Here is a 27,789-nt window from a genome sequence, read left to right as displayed (position 1 = left end):
AGCACCTAGAATAGCTCCCGAGTCTTGCCTTGAGCAATGGTTATATATTGGTGCATTGAATCAGGGGATGCAGGTGAAACAGGCATAGAGTAGGGAGTAGAGATAGTGTGACTTCAGTTTTTAAGATGTTAACTAAAAAGTGCTTATAGGATATGTATATGGACTGGTATTTGGCCATATTTTAAATATGTAAGTTCTCAAAAGCAAAGGAAAATTTTAGGGTTGGTGATATCAATTCACATCACCACCACATGTAAACGTGAATTAATTGAATGCCATTGGTTAGATGTAGGGTTTAGAATGAGCCTCATTGTGATGTTTGTTAGTTGTAGAATGTTTGTGGGGGGCTGAGTTATTAAGGAAGAAGACATGAGGAATGGGGAGGCACAGAGAACTTCACTGTGGAAGATGCAAACATAGAGGTTTGTATACTACCCACTAATGAGCTATGCCCAAATGTTGGACTGAGGGCACCATGCCATTGATTGGGCCCATTGATCTGACAACTACTCTGTACTTGTGCTGCTTTATTATTTTTTTGAAAGAAAACTACTTTCATTTATTTAGAAATTTTTTGTTGGAGTCAGATGTCATTTGAACTGAACTGAATATAACTGAAACATAACTGAATATTCTTCTAGCTTTCAATGCATATAGAAATATTTTATTACAGAGAAGGAACTTTATATACATGCGGTAATTGATTGTTTGAAAGTACAAATAAAAATGTCAACCAAATCTATTATGTTAAAAGCCTCTGACTTTGTTATTATTTTATTTTAAATTAACTATCTCTTTTGAATGTTCCACTATAGATGTTTAAAACCTGATTCCTAAATATACCATTTTCTTTAAATTTCTCAGATTTTTAAACTTATTTTCATCTCATTTTTTTAAAAACATCTGATTTAGAATAAATTACTTCTTTGGTTTAATTGTAGGGACATTCTAAGATCTCTAACATAGTCTTACTAGTTGTGTACCACATACTTCTTAAAACTAATATCTTAAAATGTTTCATAGTTAAATAATCCAAAAAACAGTTACAGAAATCAATAGTGTCAAGATAATGTTTAGGGAATAAATTAAAGCATTTGGTCATATGCCCAACAGCAGAGAAAAAAATGCTTTTAAGGGAACTATGTTAATACATTTTTAATGATATTCTACATCATAATATGTAGTATTATGAAATTGATCAGATTGACTTCATATGGTAATGCATTTTGCATACTTTTATTAAATTGTATTCAAATTCAATGCCTTGTAATCATTTAAAACAGAAGTGTCATTTTAAATTTTATAATACGCTAAATAGTTAAATAATTTAACATGAAAAATTTAATGTACCATTTTGATAATGTATCAGGATTTATAGAGAATTGGTTTCTTTTATCTTTTATTCCTGAATCCCTAAAATAAAGAGTGTCAGCATATGAAATTCAATTTGTATTTTCTCCTATAAAAATTTATCTACACTAGATTTAGAATACAATGCTTTGGGGAATTAAATAAATTTTTCAAATTTGAAAATTAAAATGTGTGCACCTAATTATGGTTTTCTGATCAATATATGCATTTATCTTTTTGTGCCATCTTGAGAGAAGGACTTTATTCAACCTCCAGGATGGGTCGTGCACAACAAACACAGTATTGGAATAAACTGAAATTTCTTGCTTACTTGTTATGTGTTTGCTTGCATATAGTTTTTTTTTTTTTTTGAGTTTTTATTTTTAAGTAATCTCTACACCCAGCATGGGCCTCGAACTCACAACTCCTAAGATCAAAAGTTGCATGCTCCACCCACTGAGCCAGCCAGCCACCCCTGCTTGTGTGTTTGTGTGTGCATAAGTATGGTTAATACAGCTTCACATAATCTTATTTACATTTACCCCTTCACTATTATTAGACAGAGATAACCCCCACTGTATTTTGTAGACATCTTTTTCTTCCTCCTCACATGCTACCTTTGTACACACTCGGGGATTAATTACTGGGCAGATTCTGTCCTTTGTGTTTGTGTCCTGATAACAGCTAATCATCTAGTAAATTTTGGCTCACTTTCTATACACAAATAGCTTTGCTATTAACAAGGCAGGATTTTTAGCAGATCAGAACACAAAACCAACTTTAGAGTTAGACAATTTTGAGTTCATTTTGCATTTTCTAGCTATGTGATTCTGAGTGAATGGCTTAAGCTCCCTAAGCCTTAATTTCTCATTTGCGAAATGGGATAATGATACATATAAGGATCCTTACCTTGCAAGATTATCATCAATATGAATTGAATACCATAAGCAAAATATCTAGCCATGATTTGCTTATAGTACTTGGTTATTATATTATCATCATTTTAATTCAGTTCATTTGGACTAGTTTCTGAGACCTAGTCATGTATATCTACTTAGATGTTGTGGTGGATATGATAGAGTGTCTTCTTAACAAAGGGTAATGTTCCCCTTTCTCAGAATGGTCCAGATAGTCAGAAGTGCATCATGATATGGCTTCTTTGATCAGAATCAATCAGAGTATGAATAGGACCTGATTCAAGTCATGCCAAACAAGATCCCAACCTAGACATTTTCAAAGTAAAGCAGGAGAAAGAGCTTTATGGAATCTGTCTCTGAGGGCAGAGCTAAAAGATGTGATGCTCAAAAAGTACCAGCAGTTTGCACAGTTTGCACAGTACCACGTGATGGGATCAGGTTGTTAATTAGAATACAGGTGAAAGTAGGAAGAAACTACTTTGTTTTTTATTGTTTGTTGAGCACCTGCTTGCTGGATAGTGATAAGCACTAAGGGCTCACAAAAGTGAGCAGAACCAGTCAAGTCTCCTGCTTCTTGGAGTGTATGAGCTAATGAAATGTCCAGTGTTGAAGACAAGGCACTGAAGGAGTAAATATAACCATGAGTGACTGATTAGACACTAAGTGCTGTGAAGGAAGGAATAGGGTCCAGGGACAGGATGGACTAGAGAGTTAGGAAAATCTTCTGTGAATAAGTCACACTTAAGCCAATACAGTGAATCCTAGAAGTGGCTATCTAGGTAGAGATGGAGAGGAGGGTGGCTCAGGTAGGGGGAAAAAAGATGTGCAAAGAAAATGAAGAGGAACAGGAAGCATTTAAAAAACTAAATGAAAGCTCAGTTATGGAGTGGTGATTCACAGTGTAGACTATGGACCCATACTGCTTGGTTTTGAACAAAGAGCTACTAGTAATTAGCTGTTGCTCTTTGAGCAAATTATTTAACCACGTTCTGTATCAACTTTATCAAATGTTTAAGGGAATCACACAAGTTACATAGTAACCTCGGAGTGGTCTGTGAGGGGACTAAGAGAAATGATATATGTAAAGCACTTGACACAATGTGTTCAGCATGCGCTAAGAATTCAACCTATAAAGGGTAAATCTTAGAGGGTAAAAACTCAAGAAGAGGCTGAGAAGTAGCGAAGAGCATGAGAAATTATCTGGTTTCCATTTTGGAAAGCTCTCCAAGTCTGTAGAGTAGAAAATATATTTGACACGTAGGATTAGATGTGAGGAAGCAATTCCTATGCTGCAGGGTTAGGTGATGAAGCTTTGATGCAGCTGGTGGCAGTTGTGGGGACAGATTTTAGCGTGTTTGGGAAATAAGATCTATAGGACTTGGACAAAAATTGAAAATGAATGTAAAGGAGAAAAGGTATCAGGAGTAGCAAGGAACTTCTGAGATCAGAAGCTAGAGGGACAGGAAATACACCTAAGAACAAAAAACAATGCAAGGTATTAAGTCTTATTGCCAGGATAGGAACAAATTGCAAACTGAGCTCAGAGGAGGGGATGTATTTGTAAACAATCTAAGGATCTTTGGGAATTTCCATTTATAGAGTTTGGAAATTTGTTGCTTTATTTATTATTATTATTATTATTATTATTATTATTATTATTATTATTTTTACACAACCAAAATAGGGAGACTGAAAATAATGGTGAGATTATTTTTCCTATGCTTCCCTCTGAAAAAAATCAGGTGGTTACTCACCAAAAACACAAATTTTAAATAGCTGTTGAATGATCTTTATGTTTTATTATTTTATCAAAACTCCCATATACATTGAAATCCATTATTCAGTGCTGATTTCCAAATACAAAAACAGAATTAGAAAAGTGAATATTTTTTATAGGCACACCATAGATATTGGACCCTCTGATCTCACCATGCAGAGAAAACTTCTCTCTTCTGTGGGGGATGTGTGCTGATGGGGAGAGGGAGAATAGTGTTCACTCCACGCTCTTTGTTTTCTTTAGGGAGAGAAGAATTTCCTCTCTGTCTGTGGAAGCTTGAGAAATAGGGATGAGCTTGCTGTGGGGGCACAGCTGAATGATGCAGCAAGTTGAAACTGAATAATTGATTGAAGTTTCTGGAAATTGAACTTATGGGTATGTGGGTGCCATATTTTATTTTGAATAAAACAACAAAGATATCTGGTATAAAAATACTTTCTTCTTTAAGGATTAGAGTCTACTCCTGCAACCAAAATGACACTGTATGTTAACTAACTTGAATTTAAATAAATAAATTAAAAAAAAAAGAATTAGAGTATGCCAACAAAAATCAATGATCAATGCAAAGTTCTAAAATAAAATTTTTTTTTGGTAATAATTCCACAGTTTTAGGTAAGGCTAAAAAAACAGAAGTAAAGTTGAAGATCAAAACAGAACAAATTTATGGTAAGTATATTAAAAGACAGAACATTTTAGTTTTATTATCCAAAAAGAAATTGTCAGATGGATAAAAGCCATGCTATTTAACTATCATGGCTCTAGTGGCATTAGCCATATATATATTTTTGTTTGTTTGTTTGTTTGTTTGTTTTTAAATTTGAGAACCTACTAGGTATTGGGCGAATGCTTATAGACTCCAGTCGGACAAGAAGTTCTTTGCATGTTATAAGACAAAGAACACACTAGGAAAGATTTTCATTTTTTATTTAATCAAGTTAATAAACACCCCTGAACCTATGTCTCCTTCTGTAAAATGGAGTATTAATACCTAACCGTAGAGTATTAAAAGTTATTGAGATAATATATATTAGATATTATGCTTTTAATAAATAGTGGTTATTATTATTATCTGATCTTCATATTTTATTTTCTAGAAGATTGGATTACAGTCATAAAGCCAAATCATATTTTTGGTTCAGAGTAAGCCTAAAATTAATTAAAATTAGAGCATCTTTCACATGAGCTGATTCAAATATTTCTTGAAATTTCTTAAAATTTGTTTATAAAACTCAATATAAATGTATTTATTTATATAATTTTAGGATTTCAAAATTCGAGTTCATATTGATACCATGAGGTTCTGTGAAAGTGAGTTCTGATCATTTTAACATCCACTTACTAATAAGTATTTATGTTGTAGATGTAAATGCAACGAGGTATCCGTTGTTTATTGATGCCTTAACAAATTATCACATACTTGGTAGCTTAAAACAACATACATTTCTTGTCTCACAGTTTTGTAGGTTAGAAAGCCAGCATGGTGTCATTGGGCTAAAACTATGGTGGCAGTTCAATTGCCTTCTATATAGGCTGCCCCAGGGGGAGAATCTGCTCTTTCCAGGCTCATCTGGGTTCTTGGTAGAATTCAGTTCCAAGCAGTTGTGGGACTGAGATCACCACTGTATTGCTGGCTTTTGGCCAAGAGCCCTTCACAGTTTCAGGAAGCCACCCATACAACCTTCATCTTGAAAGCCAGCAAAGGTGGTTGGGGCCCTTTTGGACTTCCCAATTACCTCTTCTGTGGCTTCATGTCTTTGGCTTATTCTTCTACATCTCTTTGACTTCATCTGGAGAAAGTTTTCTGCTTTTAAAGGCTCATATGATTACATTGGGCACACCTGGATGATCCAGGATTATGAGAATCTTCTTGTTTTAAGGTCCACAACCTTAATTACATCTGTAAAGCCCCTTTTGCAGTGTTCCGTGTTCACAGGTTCTAGGGACTCAGGTGTACAAATTTTGAGTGGAGGCATTATTCTGCCTACCACAAATAGTATTCTCAAATAGTAATCTGTGTGAATTTTCGGTGTGCCCATAGAGTCTTAAATTTTTTACTAGCAAAGAATTAAGAAAGATATGTAACATATGTACTGCATTTTCATAAGGAAATTTGTAAATCATACTTATATTAGCTAACATTGTTTTATTTCTTCAATTACCATCAAATTACACATGTTTGGTAACTCCCTTTGAAGTAAATGAGCAACATTTATTCTCAATAAAGCTTCCATTTTAACTAGGCACATTAAATATCATTAGCACAAATTCATTATAAATTACATTCCAGATTTCATACAGGGTTTATTTACCCAGCACTTGTTATATAGGAAAAGTTAACTAAGATAATATTAATATTAGTTTTAGCAGATGCCCTACAGTTAACTAGAATCTATTTAATACAAGAAGAAATTCTTGCTTTCTTTTGTAACGGACAAAAATCAAATCCATGTTTAGATTATGCTTATTAATCTCACCTTTCTACTTTTATTTTTATTCTAATGATACATGTAAATTCAGAGGCATATTTACAATAGATGGACTTTAAATGTAAACTTCACTGTTTTGTATCACTAATTATGTTAAAAGATACATAAATTCTCTATAATTACCCTAAGCTTATTGCTATTTTAATGTAACATCTTTTTTTTTTTTTAAATGTAACTTGGATTTTTGACATTAGTCCTTGATTTGTATTTTATCCAAGCACCACAGTCTTGGATATCCCCTGCAGAGATAGATCCATTCCTAACAAGGGTCTTTTTTTTTGGAACTTGGTAATGATTATAATACAGATGACAATCCCTGCCACTCTTTTTAGGCTGTAGCTTTTCAAGACAGAGTGGTGCTCCCTGATCCTTCTTAAGCCCCTGTTTAAATGTAAATTAGAAGAGACCGGTTTATATTACTTATTCCCGGCATCCATATGCAACACCAGATTGCAAAAAAATATATATGTATATATATATATATATTTGTAAGAAGCTATCCCTATATTATCTTATGACACTCATCACTGACACTTTAGTGCTTAAGCCGCCAGACTAGAAGCATTTCAATTATCTACCTAAGGGAAAAACCATCCCAAACAGACAGACCTTTGTCTGTTTTAGAGCTGGATTGAGTAAGTGGAGAGCAAGTGACTTTTTAGTGCTCTTGGTCTAATTAGATAGCAGTTTGGTCAAAGGGGTTATTTGCATCTTTTCCTGAATAAGAGAAATTAAATGCCCTTAACCGGATTTTGAAAGGCAGATGGGACCTTAGACGGCCTAATATCACCTTTTCTACTGAAGGTTTTAATTTAAAAAAAAGTTCCATCTTTAGGTACATGAGAGGACAGTGTCGTGGACAGAAGGTAATTATTAGCAGCATTCAAGGGCGAAGAAGAAAGAAAAGTAGCAAGACCCTTCCCTTAGCCTTTTAATAGAAGGTGAAAGTGGGGGGGGGGGGGGAAGAGCTTTACCTATGAAAGGAGAAACTTCCTTTCTCTGAATTTTCATCGAGTTTTTTTACTTAAACTTTGGTGATTTGGTGTCCTGTTTATTTAGCACTTGACTGTGGAAATTTTTTATCAGAAGTACAGTTACTATCACTAAATGTCATTATCATATGAAAACAAAGAGGCTAGAGGAACAGAACAGTCTCCTTGTTGGTATTCAATGAATAGATAAAGTCTCATTCATATCACCTACATAAGATGTCACTTAAAATCCTTGGGATCAGGGGCGCCTGGGTGGCTCAGTCAGTTTAACATACGACTTTGGCTCAGGTCATGGTTTCGTGGTTCATGAGTTGGACCCTCACATTGGGCTCTGTGCTGACAGCTCAGAGCCTGGAGTCTGCTTCAGATTCTGTGTCTCCCTCTTGCTCTGCTCTTCCCCAGCTTGGGCTCTGTCTGTCTCTGTCTCTCAAAAATGAGTAAGTGCTTAAAAAAAATAAAATAAACTCCTTGGTATGAAATCTCTCTGCTTCCATTTATAATCTGTAGGATTTTAATTCCTTTGGGCCTAACTATTCTCAACTGCAAAACTGGATCAATATTGCTCATTTCATCGGTTTGTTTTAACAGCTAATTGAGATAATGCTTGTGAAATCTTTTGTATGTTTATTATCTAAGTGTTCAATAAATAAAGATGCTGTTATTTATTTTATTTCATGCTCATGGCAAACCTGTGAAGCAGGCAAGGAAGGTATTATTATTATCATTTCACAGTTGAAGAAACTGAGACAGGACTAGTTGGAGGCTTTCTTGTCCATAATGGAATGTTGATGATTCTTTCCACTACTCAGTGCTGCTTCTCAGCCCTGCAGTTGCCTGTCTAGATGTGAAGGAGACCTAATTTAGAGTATCTTCTTGATTTGAAGATGTGCAGTAACCTATCATGTGCACAGCACACTGCAACAGATGCTGAAGGAAACAGAGAAGTATGATTGCTGTACACGCTTCCTGTTCAGTAGACAAGAGGTCTATCCTACTTGGTTCTGGTCCTTCTTGGCTCAGAGAGTTGACTCAAAAGCACATAATCATAGAGTTGAGGTCACCAGAAATATAATGCTGCCCGTAGCATATAGTATCCCTGTACATGTTAAGGACTTGGTATTAAAGCTAGCTTCCTTCTCTATTTGATAATCACTTCTCCTTGCCCATTATTTCCCTCCCCTCCTTTCTTTCCTCATCTAATAGACTTTTATTAGAAGACAAGCAGTTAGCGGCGCCTGGGTGGCTCAGTCGGTTGAGTGTCCAACTTCAGCTCAGGTCATCATCTCGCAGTCTGTGAGTTCGAGCCCCACGTCGGGCTCTGTGCTGACAGCTCAGAGCCTGGAGCCTGCTTCAGAGTCTGTGTCTCCCTCTCTCTCTGCCCCTCCCCCACTCATGCTCTGTCTCTCTCTCTCTCTGTCAAAAATAAATAAACATTTAAAAAAATTTAAAAAAAAGAAGCAGTTAAGCCTGACCTCTCTAGTAGATAAATGCATTATTTCCTCCATGTGTTTAGTGTCTCTAAAAAACAGATTTTGCTTTAATGATGGATTAAATTAAGGGGACTGTAGATGGCTTTCTGATAAAATTTTCCTTGTATATAGTTTTTACCACACTTAAAAGAAGCCTAGTATGATCTTTTGAGTGACACAGGGAGGTAACTGGAAGTTCCCTGCAACCTGAGTATGTTGTCTTGGATCACATAGCATGCTGCGATGTGATGACTGGTTTCAACAACATAAGGATGTAAGGAAACAACAGGCGGATTGAATTAAATGTTTGTGTGTTGGAGTATTTCATGTGTGAGTGTGTGTGTGAATTAGGTGAATTAGAGCAGAAGGAATTAAGAGGCGGGGAGAGAAGAAAATCAAGATGACATGACTCACACAAAGAGTCCAAATGCTTCCAAACCCTAAGCCCTGATTGCGGTCAGGATCCAAAGGAGCGCACACTTTTTATGTCTCTTGCTGTGCTTTTTCTTGCTCTGCTTGTCATTCTCCTGCCATTCCATTAGATCTGGTTTAAATCTGTTGGGTAATAAGACAACTCTACTGAGCTGTATTTTTTCCTCCAGTTTTATTTCAATATAAGGTCTATGTAACTGGAAAAATCTGTTTGGAGGCAAATAGCATGACCCATAGTATGAGAATATTTCTGAATGATGGAGAACCAGATTTGTTAGAGCATATTCCAACAGCTGTCTTTTCTGAGTTGATTCCTTATAGCTCAGTCTTAAAACATTTATCTATCTTGCCAAAGGGGCAAGGTCTAGTTGTCTTCTTGTTCTCTCTTTTTTCTAAATTGAAATTATATACGAATGAGACAGGAAATGGCTAGAATGCCCATCCAGCATGTAAAAATGGGACCAGAAAACTAAAACTTATTGCGATACATCTCTGCAAAGTATTGTGAAAGTCACATGAGATTGTCTTTATTCCTAACGCTAGCTGTTTTACAATCCAAAAAATATGACAGAACACAATGTGATAGTTTGTCAAGGTATCTCCATGGGATCATGGGGCACATTTTCCTCTTGTGATACACTGTGGCTGTATATCTGTGTTTTAGAGCTGGTGGATGTCTTACAGACCACCTAGTTTAACCTCCATTTAATAGGCACAGTAACTAAATCATAGACATGGGAATTTGCCTAATTTTACACAGCAGGTTACTGAAAAGTTCTGAATAAAGACAAATTTAAACTTCCAGGCAATCTCCTATATTTGAGAACTCTAGGTATTTTGAGGGGGAAAAACATGATAAACAATCCTAAAGTCATCGTTGAATGAATGACAACGCAGATGCTCTAATTTGACTCATGTAACAACAGAAGCAATCCAACTACTCTTTTCAGACCTGAGTGATGAGTGGCTTTCTGATAATCCAGTTCTTTCAGCTGTACCTACCCAACATGCCTCTTTATGGTGAATGTCACCTCACAGCTGAAGCAAGTTTATGGGGCACTGCAGTTCCCCGGGCGTTCTTTGTTCAGTGGAGAACCAGAGAACTTCAGTCTCGGGGACTGTGAATCCACCAGCTTTCATCAGTCTGAAATGCATTTTAAATCCGTGTCAGGCTGGCTGCAAAATTTATTTCTCCAACTTGATAGTGAGTCCAGCTGCCCCACACTCCTGTGAGTACCTATACTAATTACATACGATGAAACATAAGAAATGAGCAAAAACAATGATTTGGAGCTGTGTTTGAAAGGAGAGGTGAAAATGCAGACTCAAAAACAATAATCCTAATCAGTGCCGTAGAGAAAGCAAGCTTCTGGGTACGTTATCATGGCTGTAAGGAAAATGTATACATAGAGAAGCTTTATGTTACTGTATAGACCAAAATGAGACTATTAATGTTGGTGTCTTCCCTTGAGAATGCTGACAGTCTTTCATTTTCTTTTGTCTGGTATTTCTGAAGCTGTCTTTTCTCACATCTGAGTTTGGTTAGTCACTATTTCAAACATTATTATACTGAAAACGTTATTATACTGAAAATTCAAATAAAATGATTTTGCCTTTAGGTCTCAGATTCCACACAGGATTCTTTAATTATTAGTGAAGCAGGTTTGATTTTTTCCATATTGAAACCAGTCTCCTCAGTGCTTCTAGGACTGAAGTATTTTTGGTTTTAATTTCATGTCACTAATGTAGTCATCAGAATTGGCACATTTGTTTTTCTTCACAATTTCCCTGATTGGTAATTACCTGACCAGAAGTGGTCAAGCACTTCATGAAGTAGTGCTTATCAACAATTTGTCTGAACGTACCATTTTGCAAAATGTAGTTTTGCTATATTGACAAATTTGAACATGACTTGATGGCCTGATAATGTCCGTTGCCTAATTGGCGTTGCTGGGAAAGTTGTAGACAGCTGGGTGTGTTGGGAGATGCTTTAATATTGGGCTAAGTGTAGGGGAAAATAAATTCTGTTTGTAACCAGAAAGGGAATGAGGGGAAAGTGATAAGTAAATAAATCAAGAGGAAAAAGAAAATGTGACTATCTGAGAAAGGGAATAGAAGCCAAGTTTCACAGCCTTCTGTCAGTTGCTTGGGAGACAAAGGGAGGGGAAGTGGGGAATGGAGTTTTGTTTAAAACATCAGGAAGCAAGAGAGGGCACTGATTAAACATGCAGGTTGTGGAGCCAGAATTCCTGGGTTTAAAACTTATTTTTAGCACTTCCTGCTGTGAGAATAATGTCGGACTGCTTAATCTAAGCCTCAGTTACTTAGTTCTGCAATGGGGCTATATAATAACACCTACCTCATAAATCCATGGGGAAGATTCCATGAGATAAACCATGTCTTGATCCTTAGTCCAGGGCATGACCCACTTTAAATGTTAGCTGTTACTGTTATTAAACCTCAGAAGTTTGTTGTGGTTATGTATGGGGGAATGCTGAGGAAAACTGTAAAGCCAGAGCCAAAGAATATAAAATTCGTTTTGTTGATAAAAGGGATTTGATAAGACATATATGCTACCATAGCTACAATGTAAACTTGCTGGAAATAGCTTTGAAAGAGTGTGGAATTGCGACAGCCGATTTTATGTTGGAAGAAAAGCAGCGTTATTATTTTTAGGTCCAAATAGAATTGCCTAATGGATTCCATACATTAGTAATGTAAGACTATATGCCTGACTTACTTTCCCTGGCTCCATTTGAAGGGAGGGGAATGAGAGATCTAGTAGAAGGTGACTTGGCATACAGAGCAGTACAATCTTATGCTCATTGTCTCCAGAGATCCTGGTGAGACAAGGAGATGCGGAAGTTGTTGGAAAGGAGACAAGTTTTTATTCATTACTCTTAGGCCAGAAGAATCATGAGGGCATGATTCATCACCAGACTAGGCTTAATTTAAAGGCAACTTTGGATCTCTTTGCTTTGGTAGTTAAACTGTTTTGTGGCGACTAAGTGGTAATATACAGGGGCATGTATAATAGAGATACATGGGCAAATTTCCTTATGGGTTATAGTTTCCATTTCTTTACAACTGTTAGACTTTTTCACTGTCTGTTGTGAGAATTAAAGGATACCACTTATTAAAAAAAAAAACTACCTAACAAAATGTTTGAGGCACAGTAGTTGTGCTACAATTGTTAATTTCCTTTCCTTTATCTATTTCTTTAGAATTTCTTCTATTATTCCTTTAGATACTTTCTTGCTTATACCCTACTATGACATCCAGTTGAGAGCATGATGACTTCTCATTCATTTTTCTTGCGTATTTACTTGGTAACCCATTGCTTTCCTTTGGGCATTTTACTTTCTTGACCCTCTGACACATGTCCTTTTCAGTTTTCTTTTGTGCTCAATATCTTCTGTTGGCTCCTGTAGATTCACTTGCCTTCTCCTCTCCTCTGCTCTGCCTTAATAATGGGCTACATCAATGATCCCCATGTTTTCTGGCTTCTGGATGGGTTTGGCCAGTGGAGAAAGGGTGCTGGGGAAGATCCTTGAGAGCATGTGATGACTGGCTGACCTGTGAACTGGACCCCAGCAATCAGAAGCTCCTTACCCCCTCCTCTGCCCTTGGAATGTGTGTTCCATTTGCTTTCCCTTTTCCCGGAAGCTGCCCCAAGGACATAGCCTTTGAGATAATGATGTGGTATTGAGACCACCCAGGTGGTATATGTGACTGAACCTAGGTAAGGGCTGTACATAAACTTTCAAGAGTTGGTAGGTGGGTGTGAAGATCTATCAGCTGCCCAAGACAAGCATCCTAGAGAAGTCCCCTTACTTATTAAACCTGCCACCTACCAGTCTGGTGCGGTCTGCCTCTCATTTTTTCTGGTCTCTCTTACCTTCTGCAAAAAGGGGCTGGTTTTCGAGTATATTAGGAGAGCATCTGAGGAGTTGTGACCAACAAAGGAAAAAGTGAATATGAGGAGTTTATTTCCTCAACTCCCTTCCTATGGGGTCACCAGGACTGGATGCATGAAGCTAGGTGGTTCTCTCCACATGGCTCTGTCTCTTCATTCAGGCTAATACTTTCTTTCCACTTCCCATCAGACCAAGGAATAGCTCCTCACTGTTACTAGGCCAAGATCTTTATAAATATCTCCCTTTAAAACTCTTCTTTAATTACCCAATTTCAACGCGCTATCTCTTTCAAGCTAGGATGCTTGGAAGGATATACTGCCTCTGCTCTTGGATTCTACCACTCTTGATCTTTTTTCCTCTGTATTAATATAAGCACCTATCTTACATCTAGAAAGTTTCAAATTTATAAGAAAATCAAAGCACATTTAAATAATACATATCTCAGTATAGATCACTCAGATTTCTAGGTTTCAATCATCTAATTATTAGGAGTTCTAGTGGGTGAGTAATCTGCAAATACATTTTTCATGTCTTAATATATAAGCTGGAATCTGGCTAGTGAAATAATATATATTTTGGAATTTGATACATAATGGTTTTTTTTAAGATCTCTTATTTAGAAAGTAGTGGCTGATTGTCAATGGATTTTATAAATAAGATGCTCTCAGTTATGGACCTCCAAGATAGAATTATGGTGAGGTTTCATGTTCGATGTGTATTTGTTTAACTATATAATTATATCACTAACCCAAACATTAGATAAAAGGTTAGGTTATTTTAGTAAATTGTAAATGGAATTTGTTATTGTTTTAATTTTTGCATCACTTAAAATTCCAAAGATCTGAAATCAACACCTGAGCAGAAATATATTCAAGAACATAAAACATACAAAGAAAGGAGGTTTATTAGAAATTAAATGTACTCTTTAATTAGGTCTGGTGTTCACATCTGAGTGAAATCAAATGGCCTTTAGCAAATATTTTACAAGCATGGTTTTTGTATAAGGAAAGGTAGGTGACATAATGATCAATTATGAGACTGACATGCTATTTTCTTTTATCTTTGGCTGCTCTGCTAAAATTCAAAGTACTGGGTTATACTACAGCATATCTTTTAGGAGCCCTATTAGATGTGTATTTTATTTGCTAATTAGTGTTGGTAGTTCCTCAGTTTGCAGCCAAAAGGGCACTAGGCATTGGATCAGAAAGATATCTGATATGCAATGACATGTAATTTTGTAATGCAAAAAATTATCATATTTTATATTTTTATAGAGAGTAAAAATTTTTTTTCTTTGATTTCTATGTGTTCTCTGTGAAAGATAAATTTTAAAACAGTCTGACACTCTGGTATACAAAGAACTGTATGTCCTTGCTTGTATGATCTCAAATAACATCGACATAATAAACTTTGGTAACATTGCACAGAGTTTGTCCGAATGCTATCTTTTTTCTGAGTGCACTACTGTGTATGTGATATGATATTTGTGTAAGTCAGTTATATATTAAATTAGCATATCCATGATATGTCATACACACCTATTTATCCTATTTAATGATTTTCAGCAAATATGTATTGAGAATCTCTGATGTTGTGGACGCTAGAGCTGCAGCAGTGAGCTCAACATGGTCTCTCTACCCTCGTGAACAGTACACACGCTTAAGCATTTGCTGTAGATGTGAACAGTTTTCTCCACAAAGAATGCAACCATTTAGGACAATTTAGACAGAAATGGAAAAATAGAACTCCTGTTAATCAAGGTCTTTTTAAAACAGTGGACTGCCTCTTTAGTTTAGAAAGAAACTAATCTCAAATAAATTTAAATACCATGCCTGGGCATCTTTTTTTTCATTCCTATTTTGAATCAGTATCGTTCCCTACTGTTAACAAAAGTTAAACTTCTCCTTTCCTCTGATCCTTAATTTATAATTTTAAAAATAGACCTCAGCTGCACTGTTAATGTTATTACCAACAATGGGTTAGCTGTTATGTGGTTTAACATTCTTTAGATGTCATTAAGTAATATCTTTGAGGTATCTAGTTTTCACACATATCTTTATTTTTCCTAGAAACAATAGCCTTTTTTAGGTTGCCAGGAAAAATGGTTTCACTTTATAAATACCATCACCTGGCTGTTAGATTTATATAGTATGTACAATTTACAGATGAAAAAAATAGTAAATTGAGTGAGTAACCCATTGTTCACTGTTAAACATACAGGAGATGCCCACATAAGACCTAAGCAAGGTATGCAAAATGGCAAGCTTGCAGAGGGCAATTCATGGACTACTGACCTCCCAAGACAATGTCAAAGATTTTATTAATCTTACAACCATTATAAAAAGAAATGAGAAAACAATAATGGAAATGTAACAATTATCATAATGTGATGATGAAAATAAAAAATAAATTTTTAATGGCACAATAAAAGGAAAACATGGTAGAAAAATGTAATAGAACTACATACAATATAACCCATAACCATACATTTAAAAAGGCATTAAATTGCAACTCTTCCCAGCATGGTCACCCAAGTTGAATATCATGAAATGGCTAATGGTTCACTTGATACTTCCCAAAGTTTAGAGAGCAGCAGGGGTAGAAAAATTCATTTGTCATTTGAGCCTTTATGAACGACTAAGAGAATTACGTTCTCCACATTCACCGTACAATGGCAGGAAGAGTGGGAGGCACCGGGTAGAGCCTGTGACATCCAACGCAAGAATTGAAAGATGTACAGCTGTTGGTGAAGGAAGGGAATGTTGTCATTTCGTGTTGGCGGAGAAACACTATCTTCTGGAAGGAAAGACAGGATCCTGGCAGGAAAGAATTTTAGATCACACAATATTGAAATCACTGATGCTGAAAATAGTACCGAAGTAGCCTTGAGTCTGTTCAGCAATAACCAGCCCAACATTGGTTCTCCCCATTCCTCATGTGTATATTCTCAAAACCACAGTACCACAAGTAGGAATTGGTTATCAAACGTGGCTGTGTGTAACCACTCACAACTATGGGAGATTTCCTCTAAAATAATTTTGCTTCACTCACATGAAAGGCTGTTTTTGAAAAGCTTTACATGCAAAAAAAAGTTACAGGATATGATTGATGAAAACTTTAACAGAATTTTCATAAAGCCCTTAGAGATCAAGTAGTGAAAGAAGATCAGAAATTGAAGGTACTATTAGGGATTTAAAAACCACTTATTGAAGAAAAAACAAGATGCTTTGGGCCACTGTGTATGTGATACAAGGTAAATGGATACTCTGAAGGCTGCGGTGTGAGTAAAGTGGTTCAGGATATTTATGACCTGGGGGCAGGGGGCGGGGGTGGAGAGAGAAGGAGGGAAGAGAGGGAGGGGTGAATTGCAAAATCTGCTAGTGATACAAGACTATTTAGATTGAGTATTGGTAGAAGCCCAGAACCCAATTTCAGATTTAAAATACATATTTTTAAATTCCTAAGATATGTAAGGAGTTTAAAAATTATTGAGAACGCATACACATAAGAATAATTTTACTGCTTACCTCATTTAGTAGATACTATATTCAGTCTCAAATAAGCCAGGGTTTTAGTCACTGGCCAAGAAATTTCTGTAAAGTTTGTGAGGTACTGAAATCCTTGGATGTATTTTACCGGGTGCTTTAAATGTAATATATAAAGCATTACTGAGGAGAAATTATAAAAATTATAACCCTATAACCCTTTCAATTTTAAAATGAGTTATCTGTATATTAAGTGCTGATGGTGTAAGTTAAAAGTACATAGAGAGAGTTTAAATATATGAGTAGGGCACAGAATGAGTACCCTTATTTTTCATTTTCTCTGGCCACTTTCAGGCATAATACAGATCAATTAACTTTCTAATCCATTAATAAGGATGGGTTCTCATCTGAATGTGCTCAAATGAAAGCCTAAAAATATCCCAGTTCAAGACTGCAGTGGTTTCTTTTTTTTGCCTATTTGTGTCGACTGACATTTGATTGCTGAAATCAAGTCATACTCTATCTAGGTGTAGCCTTTCTGTACTGTATGCGAGGGTGTAAACTTTGTATGTCTTACTGAAAAAAAATGTTGTTTTTGTGATTGTGTACTTTGTGACATTGGCTAATTTATCCAGAAAGTTTATAGTAAAAAAGCTGCTTAGGTTACTGGGTGTCTGATGGAGATGTGACCCGATGTGGAGCGTTAAATGTGCTGGTATATAGAAGAATCTGAAAATAAAGTACTTGTCTCCATTAGAAAAACAAAACAGGTGATAATGTGCTAAAATCATGGAATTGTCAAATTAAACAGTGTTAGTAGGAACAAATGATAAAAGGATTCTCTAATATGCAACTACTAGGGCATTTCTGCTAGCTGTTATGGGAGAGATACTTGAAGAAATCATCTGATCCTCTTTGAAAATATAAATAAATTTTTTAAAAGGAAAAAAAGAAGAAAGCTAGGAGAAAAAAAAAGCTAGGGACTAGTACTTTTAAGATTTAAGTTTAGGAGCTAAGCCTTGTCAGTTTTTATTGGTTAATAAGATGGAGGAAATAGGTGCCAAGGATAGGTGGTAAGGAGACTATATTCTGGATACAGCCCTAACGGCCTTCCAAGCGTATATCTTTTTCATGATATCCTTTTTCTCCCCCTTACTTGACATTCTCTCAGAGGATTTAGTCCAATGTTTCCAGTTTAACTTGCACCTAGGTCCTGATGACATCTAAATAAATATTTCCAGCCTCAATATCTCTCAGAAACTCCAGCTCTGAATTTGACTGGACATATGTACTTAGATGTTTTAAAGGCATCTCAGACCTAACCTATTTGTTGCATTCCTATTCCCTCTATTTCAAAGCTTCCTGTGTTCATTACTGTAATTAATGCACCTGCCATATACCTAATCGCCCAAGCTAAGAGTATCAAAGTGAAGCTTAACTCTTCTCTTTTCATAGTTTGCTAAATCCAATTTATCAACAAATCTTTTCAATTATATATTTTCATTAAAAATTACCAAGCCAAACTCTTTCTGGGTTTTTTTTTTTTTTTTATGACATTGCTCTAGAGACCTTTGCCATTTATTTTCTAGACACTTGCCACAGTTTCTTTTTTCTTTTTTTTAAATGCTTACTTATTTTTGAGAGAGACAGAGACAGAATGCAAGTGGATTAGGAGCAGAGAGAGAGAGAGAGACAGAATCTGAAACAGGCTCCAGACTCTGAGCTCAGTATAGAGTCCGACATGGGGCTTGCACTCATGAGCTGTGACATCATGACCTGAGCTGAAGTCAGATGCTCAACTGACTGAGCCACCCAGGTGTCCCGCCACAGTTTCCAGTATTCCAGTTCCAGTAACTGTATTGAGTCTCTTTCCTTCTTATGTCTGTGTTCCACATTTCTCCCAGGAATATTTCCTAAACAGACATACACATCTCTACTCATTCTTTGCAAAAACTTTTCATGGTTCTTACATTATTAAAGAAGTAGTCCAAAATCCTTAGCTTGTACTGCACACTCCAGGAACATTGAAGTTAGTGGTTATTTCATGAGAAAGGCATGATTTTATGCCTCATTTTCTTGCTCTAGAAATTCCTTCCTCTTAGAATTACCTTCTGTCCAATCTCTTCATATGGAACTTGTAAAACATATGGTTATCTTTTAACTCCCAAACCAAATACCATGTCTTCTGTCAGACTTCTCTTCTTCTCCTCTTACAGAGTTCTTTTTTCTTCTACATTGATTTAATTTGCTTAATGCCTTTGTTAAAACATGAACCAGTTTGTATTAGATGTTTTTGTTTATTTGATTCTGTTTATTCTTTTCTCTTCCATTATTTCTCTTTGACTTTTTCTTTTAATCCTGTTCTCTTCCTTTTGATCCTGTAAGATCTTTGAAGTCAAGGACCTTTGTATAACTAGTGCCAAGCACCAAATTGAAAATGTAGCAGGGCCTCTGTAATGGTAAAATGAGTGAACCAAATAATCTTAGAATGAGAGAGAGACATGAAAATGGAAACCTAAGAGATTTGAGCAGTCACTGCAGACTATGGGGGAAAAATGTTGAATAGGAATAAGTTCAACTGAGATTGGAGACCTTTCTTATGGGTATAACCAGTGCTGGAGGTAAGTGTGACCTAATAAAAAGGGGAGAAAAGAGAATTTAAACTTTTGGTAACAATGATTTGGTCAAAGTGATTGTCCAAAGGGTCCCAGAGAGTAGTCAGATAAATGAATCAAGATTGACCAACTGATCAAGGTGAGCCTGAGACCATGAGCATTCTTCACTTGTGTAAATTTCTGGAGAAGAGGCACCATCTTGGGAAAATCAGTCTTCATGCAGAGTAAAGAGTAGAGGTAATGTTTTAGGAAAAGATTCTCATGATTTCCAAGTTTGTTAGCAAAAAATGGGAGTGCTTGTAAAATTGGTATGCCAATGCTTTGGCTTTGGACCTTTGATGATTGGACTGAATAAATTAATAGGTAGATAGGAGCAGCAGTAAAAGTGTAGTTCACAGGGATGGGATGGGCTCATTGATTCAATTGGAAGTAAATGTTACTGATCTCTTCCTTTCTTTCTTTCTTTTTCTGCTGGACCCTTCCCATTAGCAAAAAATTCTTTTGCACAAAAAAATTTAATTTTTCTTTGTTTACTTAACTCTCCATCTACCACCCCATTTCTTTCCTTACTTTTATAACAAACTCCTTGAAAAATTTATGTTCATTCTGTTTAATTTTTCTTTTCCATTGTCCCTTCATCCCAAGATTTTGTTTCCATGACTCCATTGCAAATTCATCTTTTCAAGTTCACCAAAGACCTTTTAGTTATTAATTCTAACTCATAATTCTTGGTCCTCTTTCTAACTAACCTATTTGATGAAGTTGATCACTTGATGATCACTTCCTCTTAAAATGATTTTTTTTTCACTTGACTTCTAGGACACCACATTTCCTTGGTTTTCCTTCAACTTCACTGACTGGTCCTTTCCAGTTTCCTATGTTTGTTGTCATTTCTATTGTAAACCTTTGAGCACTCCAGGGATCAATGCTTGGATATGTTCTTTCTCTATTTCATTAAATTATGCTCACTTCCTAGATTATCTTATCTATTCTTGTGGCTCTAATTGCTGTATATCACTGATAACTCCCAAGTATATATTTTCAGTCTAGTTATCCCTTTTAACTCTAGACTCAACTGTGTACTTTACATCTTAATTCAGAGAAACAGTTGGCATCTCACACTTAATATATCGAAAACCACATTCCCAATCTTCCTCCTCAACCTATGCTTCTTATAATGGTTCTCATCTAATTTAATTGCAATTCTGTTTTCCAGTTGCTTAGGCTAAACTTCTTATAATCCCTGGTTCATCTCTTTGCCTCACACCTCACATTTATTCTGACAGCAGACTCTATGGACTTTCATTTAAAAATACATCTCAAATCTTACCCCTTGTTACCACTTTGCCATTCCCTGTCTGGTCATACCCATCAATGTCTATCATCTGATTATGTTGCAGTAGGCCTCGTAAGTAGTTTGTTGCCTCATTTCAAACTATTTTCAGTATCACAGCCAGAATGAACCTGTGTAATCATCAATCAAAAAGCCTAATAGGCCTGTGCCCCACCCCACTCTCATTTCCACTCTGATTTGTCTAATGGGACTCTTACCTTTTCACTGACCTGACCTCCTTAGAGTTCCTCAAACATAGCAGGCAAACTCCTGCCTCAGTTCTTTTGTACTTGCAGCTTTCTCCCCCTAGAATGTTTTTCCCTAAGACAGCAAAACAATTTGCTGTCTGACTTCTGTCAACTCTGCCCAAATTTCACCTTCCCAGTGAACCATTCCCTGGCTACCTGATCTGCAGTTCTAAAAACTACTGTCTTCCCATCTTCCCTGCTTTATTGTTTCACTTAGCACTTACCTAGATAACAAGTCCTTAGACAGGACTTTCCATGAGCAAGGCACTGTTCTAGGCTCTGCAGAAAATATTAGCTTATTTAATGATCATAATAACAACCCTTTGAGCTTGGCAATATCATTAGTCCCATTTTAGATATGAGAAAACTGGAAACTGGATTGGTTAAGTGACCCATCCACTGTCTAGATGGCTTTGTAAGTTGTGCTCCTTACCACCCTATTAGGCAGCCTCTCACCATGTCCACATTCTACGTCTGTTACTTATTAATCTTTTAGATTCTCTGTCTCACAAAGTATTGGCCAAAATGATGTAGGCTCAATGTGATGAGTAAAACTTGTAGGGTGTGTCCAAAACGAAAACAGAACCAAAACACAAGGAAATATAAAATTCCTACTCAGACTTTATATTCTTTCCTTTCTCACAGAGGATCTAGTGAAGAACTCTGAGATCTTTATGGATGGAATGGGAAAATTGTGGGAGAAATGACTCAGTGACTGACCAGGAACACCTTCATGGGATCATTGCATGAACAGTCCAAAAATTTAGGGGTTGGCCTTCCATGAATAACACAAGAATCGTTCATATAGAGGGGATAGTTGAAGATAGTGATTAAAATCAGTGAAAGATTCAAAAAAAGATTGAAGAATAAAGAACTCAGGGCAGGGTCCTGAGAAACACAACTGAATGTAAGAGATTGAAAAGCCAATCAAAGAGATAAAAGTAGACAATAACTTAAGATTGTTTATTGTCACTGAAATCAAAGCACAAAAAAATCTCCATAAAAAGTATGTTAAGATCAGTCAGAAAATGCCATTTAGAATTACTGGAAAGAGGTTACTGCTAAATTAATGGAACATAATTGCTAGAAGTTTATTTAAAACCACAGTAACCTTTTAAAATTAGATTATTTATGTGGGGTTTTTTTGGTGTTAAGTTGTATGAGTTCTTTATATATTTTGGATATTAATTCCTTATCAGCTATATCATTTGCAAATATCTTTTCCCATTTCGTAGGTTGCCTTTTCATTTTGTTGATGATTTCTTCCATGTGCAAAAGCCTTTTAGTCTGATTTAGTTGCAGTTGTTTATTTTTGCTTTTGTTTCCCTTGCTTGGGGAGACAGATCCAGAAAAATATTGCTAAGGACAACATTCAAGAATTTACTGCCTATGTTTTCTTTTAAGAGTTTAATGGCTTCAGATTTTACATTTAGGTCTTTAATCCAGTTTTAGTTTATTTTTTTGTGTTTGATGTAAAAGAATAGTCCAGTTTCATTCTTTTGCATGTAGCTTTCTAGTTTTTCCCAATACTTTTTATTGAAAAGACTGTCTTTTCCCCGTTGTATATCCTTGCCTTGCCTTGCCTTGCCTTGCCTTCTTTGTTGTAGATTAATTGACCATATATGTGTGTGTGTATTTCTGGCTAGAGGACATCTTTCCAAAGAAGATATATAGATGGCCAACAGATACACAAAATGCTCAAAAATCATTAATCTTAGGGAAATGTGAATCAAAACCACAATGAAATATCACCTCACATTAGTCAGGATGGCTAGTATCAAAAAGAAATAACAAATGTTGGCAAGGCTTTAAAGAAAGGGAACCCTTGTGTACCATTGATGGGAATGTAAATTGTGTAGCCACTATGGAAAATAGTATGGAGGTTCCTTAAAATAATTAAAAATAGAAATATCATATGATCTAGTAATTCCACTTCTGGGTATTTACATGAAGAAAATGAAAGCATTAATTCAAAAAGATGCATGCACTCCTATGTTTATTGCAACATTATTTACAGTAGTCAAGATACGGAAATAACCTAAGTGTCCATTGATAGATGAATGGAAAAAGATGTGGTATATACAATGGAATATTATTCAGCCATAAAAAAGATTGAAATTTTGCCATTTGTGACTACAGGGATGGACCGAGAGAATATTATACTAACTGAAATAAGCCAGACAAAGACAAATACCATCGGATTTTACTTATATGTGGAATCTAAAAAACAAAACAAAGAGTCGTAAATATAGAGAATGAACTGATAGTTCTGGGGCAGGGTGGGAGGTAGGTGAAATAGGTAAAAGAAATTAAAAGGTACAAACATCTAGTTACTAAAAAACAAACTTTTGAAAATGGAAACACAAGAGCCAATATGGAGAGGTTAACTGAACAAACAAGGGAGAGAACTGTGATATTAAATCATCATAAAAAATGCAAAGGAATAATGTTTATAGTACAGGTAAAAAGTATAAATTAGGAAGAGAGAAACTTTGAAGAGAAAGATAAGAAAAAAGAGAACCATCTTGATGCAGAACATGTTTTATGTTCCTTTTTTTTTTTCAAGATAATAAAGAGGCAGTGTTCTGACTGAATTTGGGAATGGAAAATAACACATTGGTCAGTATGGATTAGAGCTCTTCTGTGAAAGGGTCACGAGGGAATTCTAAAACCTTCTTGATGTGAACTGTGACCATTTCCAATTACAAATAGAAATGTAGAATCAAAGAAGAAAATTTATATGTACCATAATGTATTTTGGAGCCATTTAAAATACATCCATCTCTTCCAGTTCTAATTAGACAGCTAATTTGACTTGGGTAGCTATATTGGTGTGAAGAATTGTGGACAAATAGCATAAAGACATATTTTCTTTTATCAAGTAAAATGTCCAGTAAATGGCAATGATAAGCAATTCTTAAACATTTTTTTTTTCATTTTTTCCCCACATATTTGATGTTTATTTATTTTTGAGAGAGAGAGAGAGAGAGACAGAGTGCAAGCAGGGGAGGGGCAGAGAGAGAGGGAGACACAGAATCCAAAGCGGACTCCAGGCTCCGAGCTGTCAGCACAGAGCCAATACAGGGCTTGAACTCATGAACCATGAGATCATGACCTGAGCTGAAGTCGGATGCTTAACTGACTGAGCCACCCATGCGCCACCCCCCACCCCCTTTTTTAAAACACTGTCTTTGATTTTTTTTTTTTTTTTTTTTTGAGAGAGACAGAGTGCGAGCAGGGGATTCAATTTTTTTTTTAATGTTTATTTTTGAGAGAGACAGAGCATGCGGGGGGAGGGGCAGAGAGAGAGGGAGACACAGAATTTGAAGCAGGCTCCATGCTCTGAGCTATCAGCATAGAGCCCAATGTGGGGCTCGAACTCATGGCCGCAAGATCATGACCTGAGCCAAAGTTGGATGCTTAATTCACTGAGCCACCCGGGAGCCCTAAGGAAAGCAATTCTCTTAACCTAATGTGTTCTTATTCAGCCATAGTAAGTTGGTGAACAATAACTGACCATGTTTATCACTTCTTGTTTTTTTGTTTGTTTTGTTGTTGTTGTTGTTTTCTTGGAAATCTCTTCATTAAGCTGCTAGTGAGATTAGGAAAATCATGTATTTGGTAAAATAAAGGCAGAATCAGACATATTTGCCCTCTGGATCTTAGTTTTCCAATGTAGATTCACTAATCACCAAGGTGCACTCAAGGTATGAAAAGAACTCTCTAATTCCACAGGTATAGCACTTTTCATTTATTTTAAACTTACAGAGAAGATTACTCAATCAGACAAAAACAGGTAAGCAGGTGACCATTCTCTGATGTTAGAGGAAAGAAGTATAATACAGATTTTCTAGACTAAGATAAGCATGAGCATTGGTAAAGTCTCCTTCTCTTCTCTTCCCCCAGACAAGGACTAAAGGCTACTTCCGTCATATCTTAAAATGTCCAGCAACAACCTAAATGCTAATCCTGATTTTGAAAATGTTATTATTTTGTTTCTCTGGTTAATGCTGAATGACATTTAGGAAAATGCTGTTGTGAGGAAAGATACAAGTTCTTTGTTTATAGACAAGGATCAATATGATAAATGATGTCACATTTGTTTTCTAAGTAACCCCTGTAGTGTCTTGAGTGATTATACAATTTGTGTGCAAACTTGGGGAATAATAGTATTGGTATTCATAATACAGCACAGTGTCTTCTTAAAGCCTAATAGAATTTCCAGTAATATTCTGCCTGGCATAAGGACTGTCTCAGAAACTGACTCGTCTTTTACCGTAAGCTAGCTATGTCAACTCCAAGACTCTTGAGTATGTTGAGATAGAGGTCAAACCATGTTACTACAAGGTAGAATTTTAATTGTAGTCAGTTAACGTAACTGCTGCAACGGGTTTAAGAAAAACATTGTTTAGCCGAAATAAAGGAGCATTTTGTTAAGAGATTTTGTGACAATCAGCAGCAATAACCCTGTGGTTTATTAAACAGAAATCTTCCATGATTAAGCCGGGAAAAACTGCAAAGGGGGTGACTTCAGCCTTGATCACCTCATTTTACTCTTTTTTGCGGTTTTGAGGAAATGAAACAAACCTTGGCAGGGAGCAGATCAAAGGTTAGCAAGAGGAGATAGCATCATTCTCTTTCCTGATTAGTCCATGAGGGCAATTAAGCAAGAGCCATAAAGTAGAATTATTCTTTTGCTCATTTTTTGGGGGGAAAAAATTTGGTATGTTATATAATCACAGTCCTTCTGAATGCTATTTTACATGTTCACATGCCTAAGGTCTCTTACTAATTGGGATACCTTTGCGTGGGACTCCTGTAGGGATGACATATCTTGCTGAGGGGACCATGTTGGGTATAAGACAGGCGGGAAAATACTTTTTACACTTTAATAATTTCTCTGCGCTTTTTAAGTTTTGCATAGGTCAATTAACTCCTCCATCTATTATTAAGCATTGGCCAGATCTGCTTTTGTTTGTTAATTGTGCTTCATATCTGACATTATAGATCATGTGCAAGGGGGTGGCTGCCTGTCAGATTCCTGAGTCTGTCTTTTGGTCTGGTGCCGTGGGCGAGGGACTCACATGGGCAGGACACAGGAATTTTTTATTCAGCTGAAAATTACTAAATCAAGCCACGGGAGAAAACCACCTCTGTTTCAAAAGGTGTTAAAGCCTGGGCTGAGTGATTCCATCTCAATATCATAAGGCAGAAGAACACTGGTTTGTATTCAGGAGACCCTAGATTCAAATCGTGGCTCCATTATGTAAAAGCTAGACAAGTCCCTTAATCTGCCCGTGTCTCGGTTTTCTCATTTGTAGAGTAAGAATCGATTGCTTAGAATTGTTATGAAAGTTAAGGGAGGAAATTTGTAGAAATTTATTTAACACCATACTCATCCAGAAGATGCTCGGTCTGAATCCTGAAGCAGTTCAGACTGAACTTCCACTTTCTAAAGGCTGTATAATCATCTAGTTCTGCTAAGACATGCAGAGAGTTAATGTGCCAGCAGAGGACCTGTTTATACTGTTGGAGACACTGGGGTCTGTGGCAAATGGATGGGAAAGGCTGAGGCCAAAGTGGAAGCCATAAACAGATTTTGGTTTAACTTGGTGGGGTTTGTTCAGTAAGCACAAGTTCAAGCCAGGGAGAAGGGTGTAGTTAATAAGAAACAAGAGGATTTTGACTAGGAGCCTGGATACAGATATAACTAGGACTTACCTATTTAGTGGATCTATAAAGATGCAGAGATGTCACTTGGGATGACGATAGGGGCTTTCTAACCTTTGTTCTGGTTATGAACAGCTTTCTTGGTATGAGAGGTTAAAGGCTGTGGGTTTAGGCTGTGCGGAGAGAGATGGGATCCTGCCAGCACCAATAATAACAATAAAGGGCTGTGTACTCTGAGTGGTTTTCCCAGTTGACACAACTTAGCTAGGTTCTCCTAGCTGAGGGAGATCTCTTTTTTTTGTTTGTTTGTTTTCATGGGATCTTATGTGATAGAGATTTCTGAATTAGGGGTACTAATTCTGAATTAGAAGCCAGTGACTTCTAGAGTTGTCTCACTAGAACATCCTTTTATCCCTGCTGTTAAGTGGTTATTGGCCACATCTCAGGAAACAGTCTGACCTAAAGCTTAAACAATAAGCATTAACTTAATGAACTAAAATCAGTAAGTATAAACTAGTACAATTTGGGAAGTGGAGCAGACATTAAGAAAAATGACTATCCATTTAGTATCATCTCTTCCTTTGGATTCTACAGATTATGTCAAGTTAAGATATAGGCATTCCAAGAGATAGAAGATGCTTTCTCACATTGTTCAGTGTTTATTATTTAATGATGCATAATATGTCATCCCAACTGTATTTCCATTTGCCTTCGATAACTCTGTGTACTACATACAAACATACCCATAGAGCTAAATTGTACTTGTCAGTATTGATGTTATTTAAATATTTTTTCAATGCAATTAATATTGTTTATCAATGAAAAAATGGATTGGAAGGGTGAGAATTACTGACATATTTTCTCTCCTCTTTTCCTTTCTTCCCTCAGAAGTTTCGTAAGCATTCCTATCAGCACGAAACAGGTGAGGATCCCACTGGGCACAGGGTAATCCTTGTGGATAAATGGTACATATCGAAAAATCTGTTGACTTATCATTTAGCGACAGCTGCCCAACTACCTTTCTCCCTACTGCGAGAGTCCCTGGCTGAATCATCAGAAGTTGATTAATAATCAAACAAGTAGAATCTGCTAGGGTGT

General features: G+C 36.2%; 1 long non-coding RNA gene across 1 annotated transcript; it reads left to right on the top strand.

The window, feature by feature from the left end:
• The first annotated feature begins 347 nt into the window (after positions 1 to 347).
• Positions 348 to 27,613, top strand: LOC132673317 (uncharacterized). The gene is made up of 3 exons (XR_009607983.2): positions 348 to 422; positions 4,288 to 4,419; positions 27,580 to 27,613. It is a non-coding gene; the product is annotated as an uncharacterized LOC132673317 (long non-coding RNA).
• The last annotated feature ends 176 nt before the right edge of the window (positions 27,614 to 27,789 follow it).

Source organism: Panthera onca, chromosome C1, assembly GCF_046562875.1.
Source record: "Panthera onca isolate mPanOnc1 chromosome C1, mPanOnc1 haplotype 2, whole genome shotgun sequence".
In the NCBI taxonomy this organism is placed as follows: domain Eukaryota; kingdom Metazoa; phylum Chordata; class Mammalia; order Carnivora; family Felidae; genus Panthera; species Panthera onca.
This window is presented reverse-complemented; position numbering and strand designations above follow the sequence as displayed.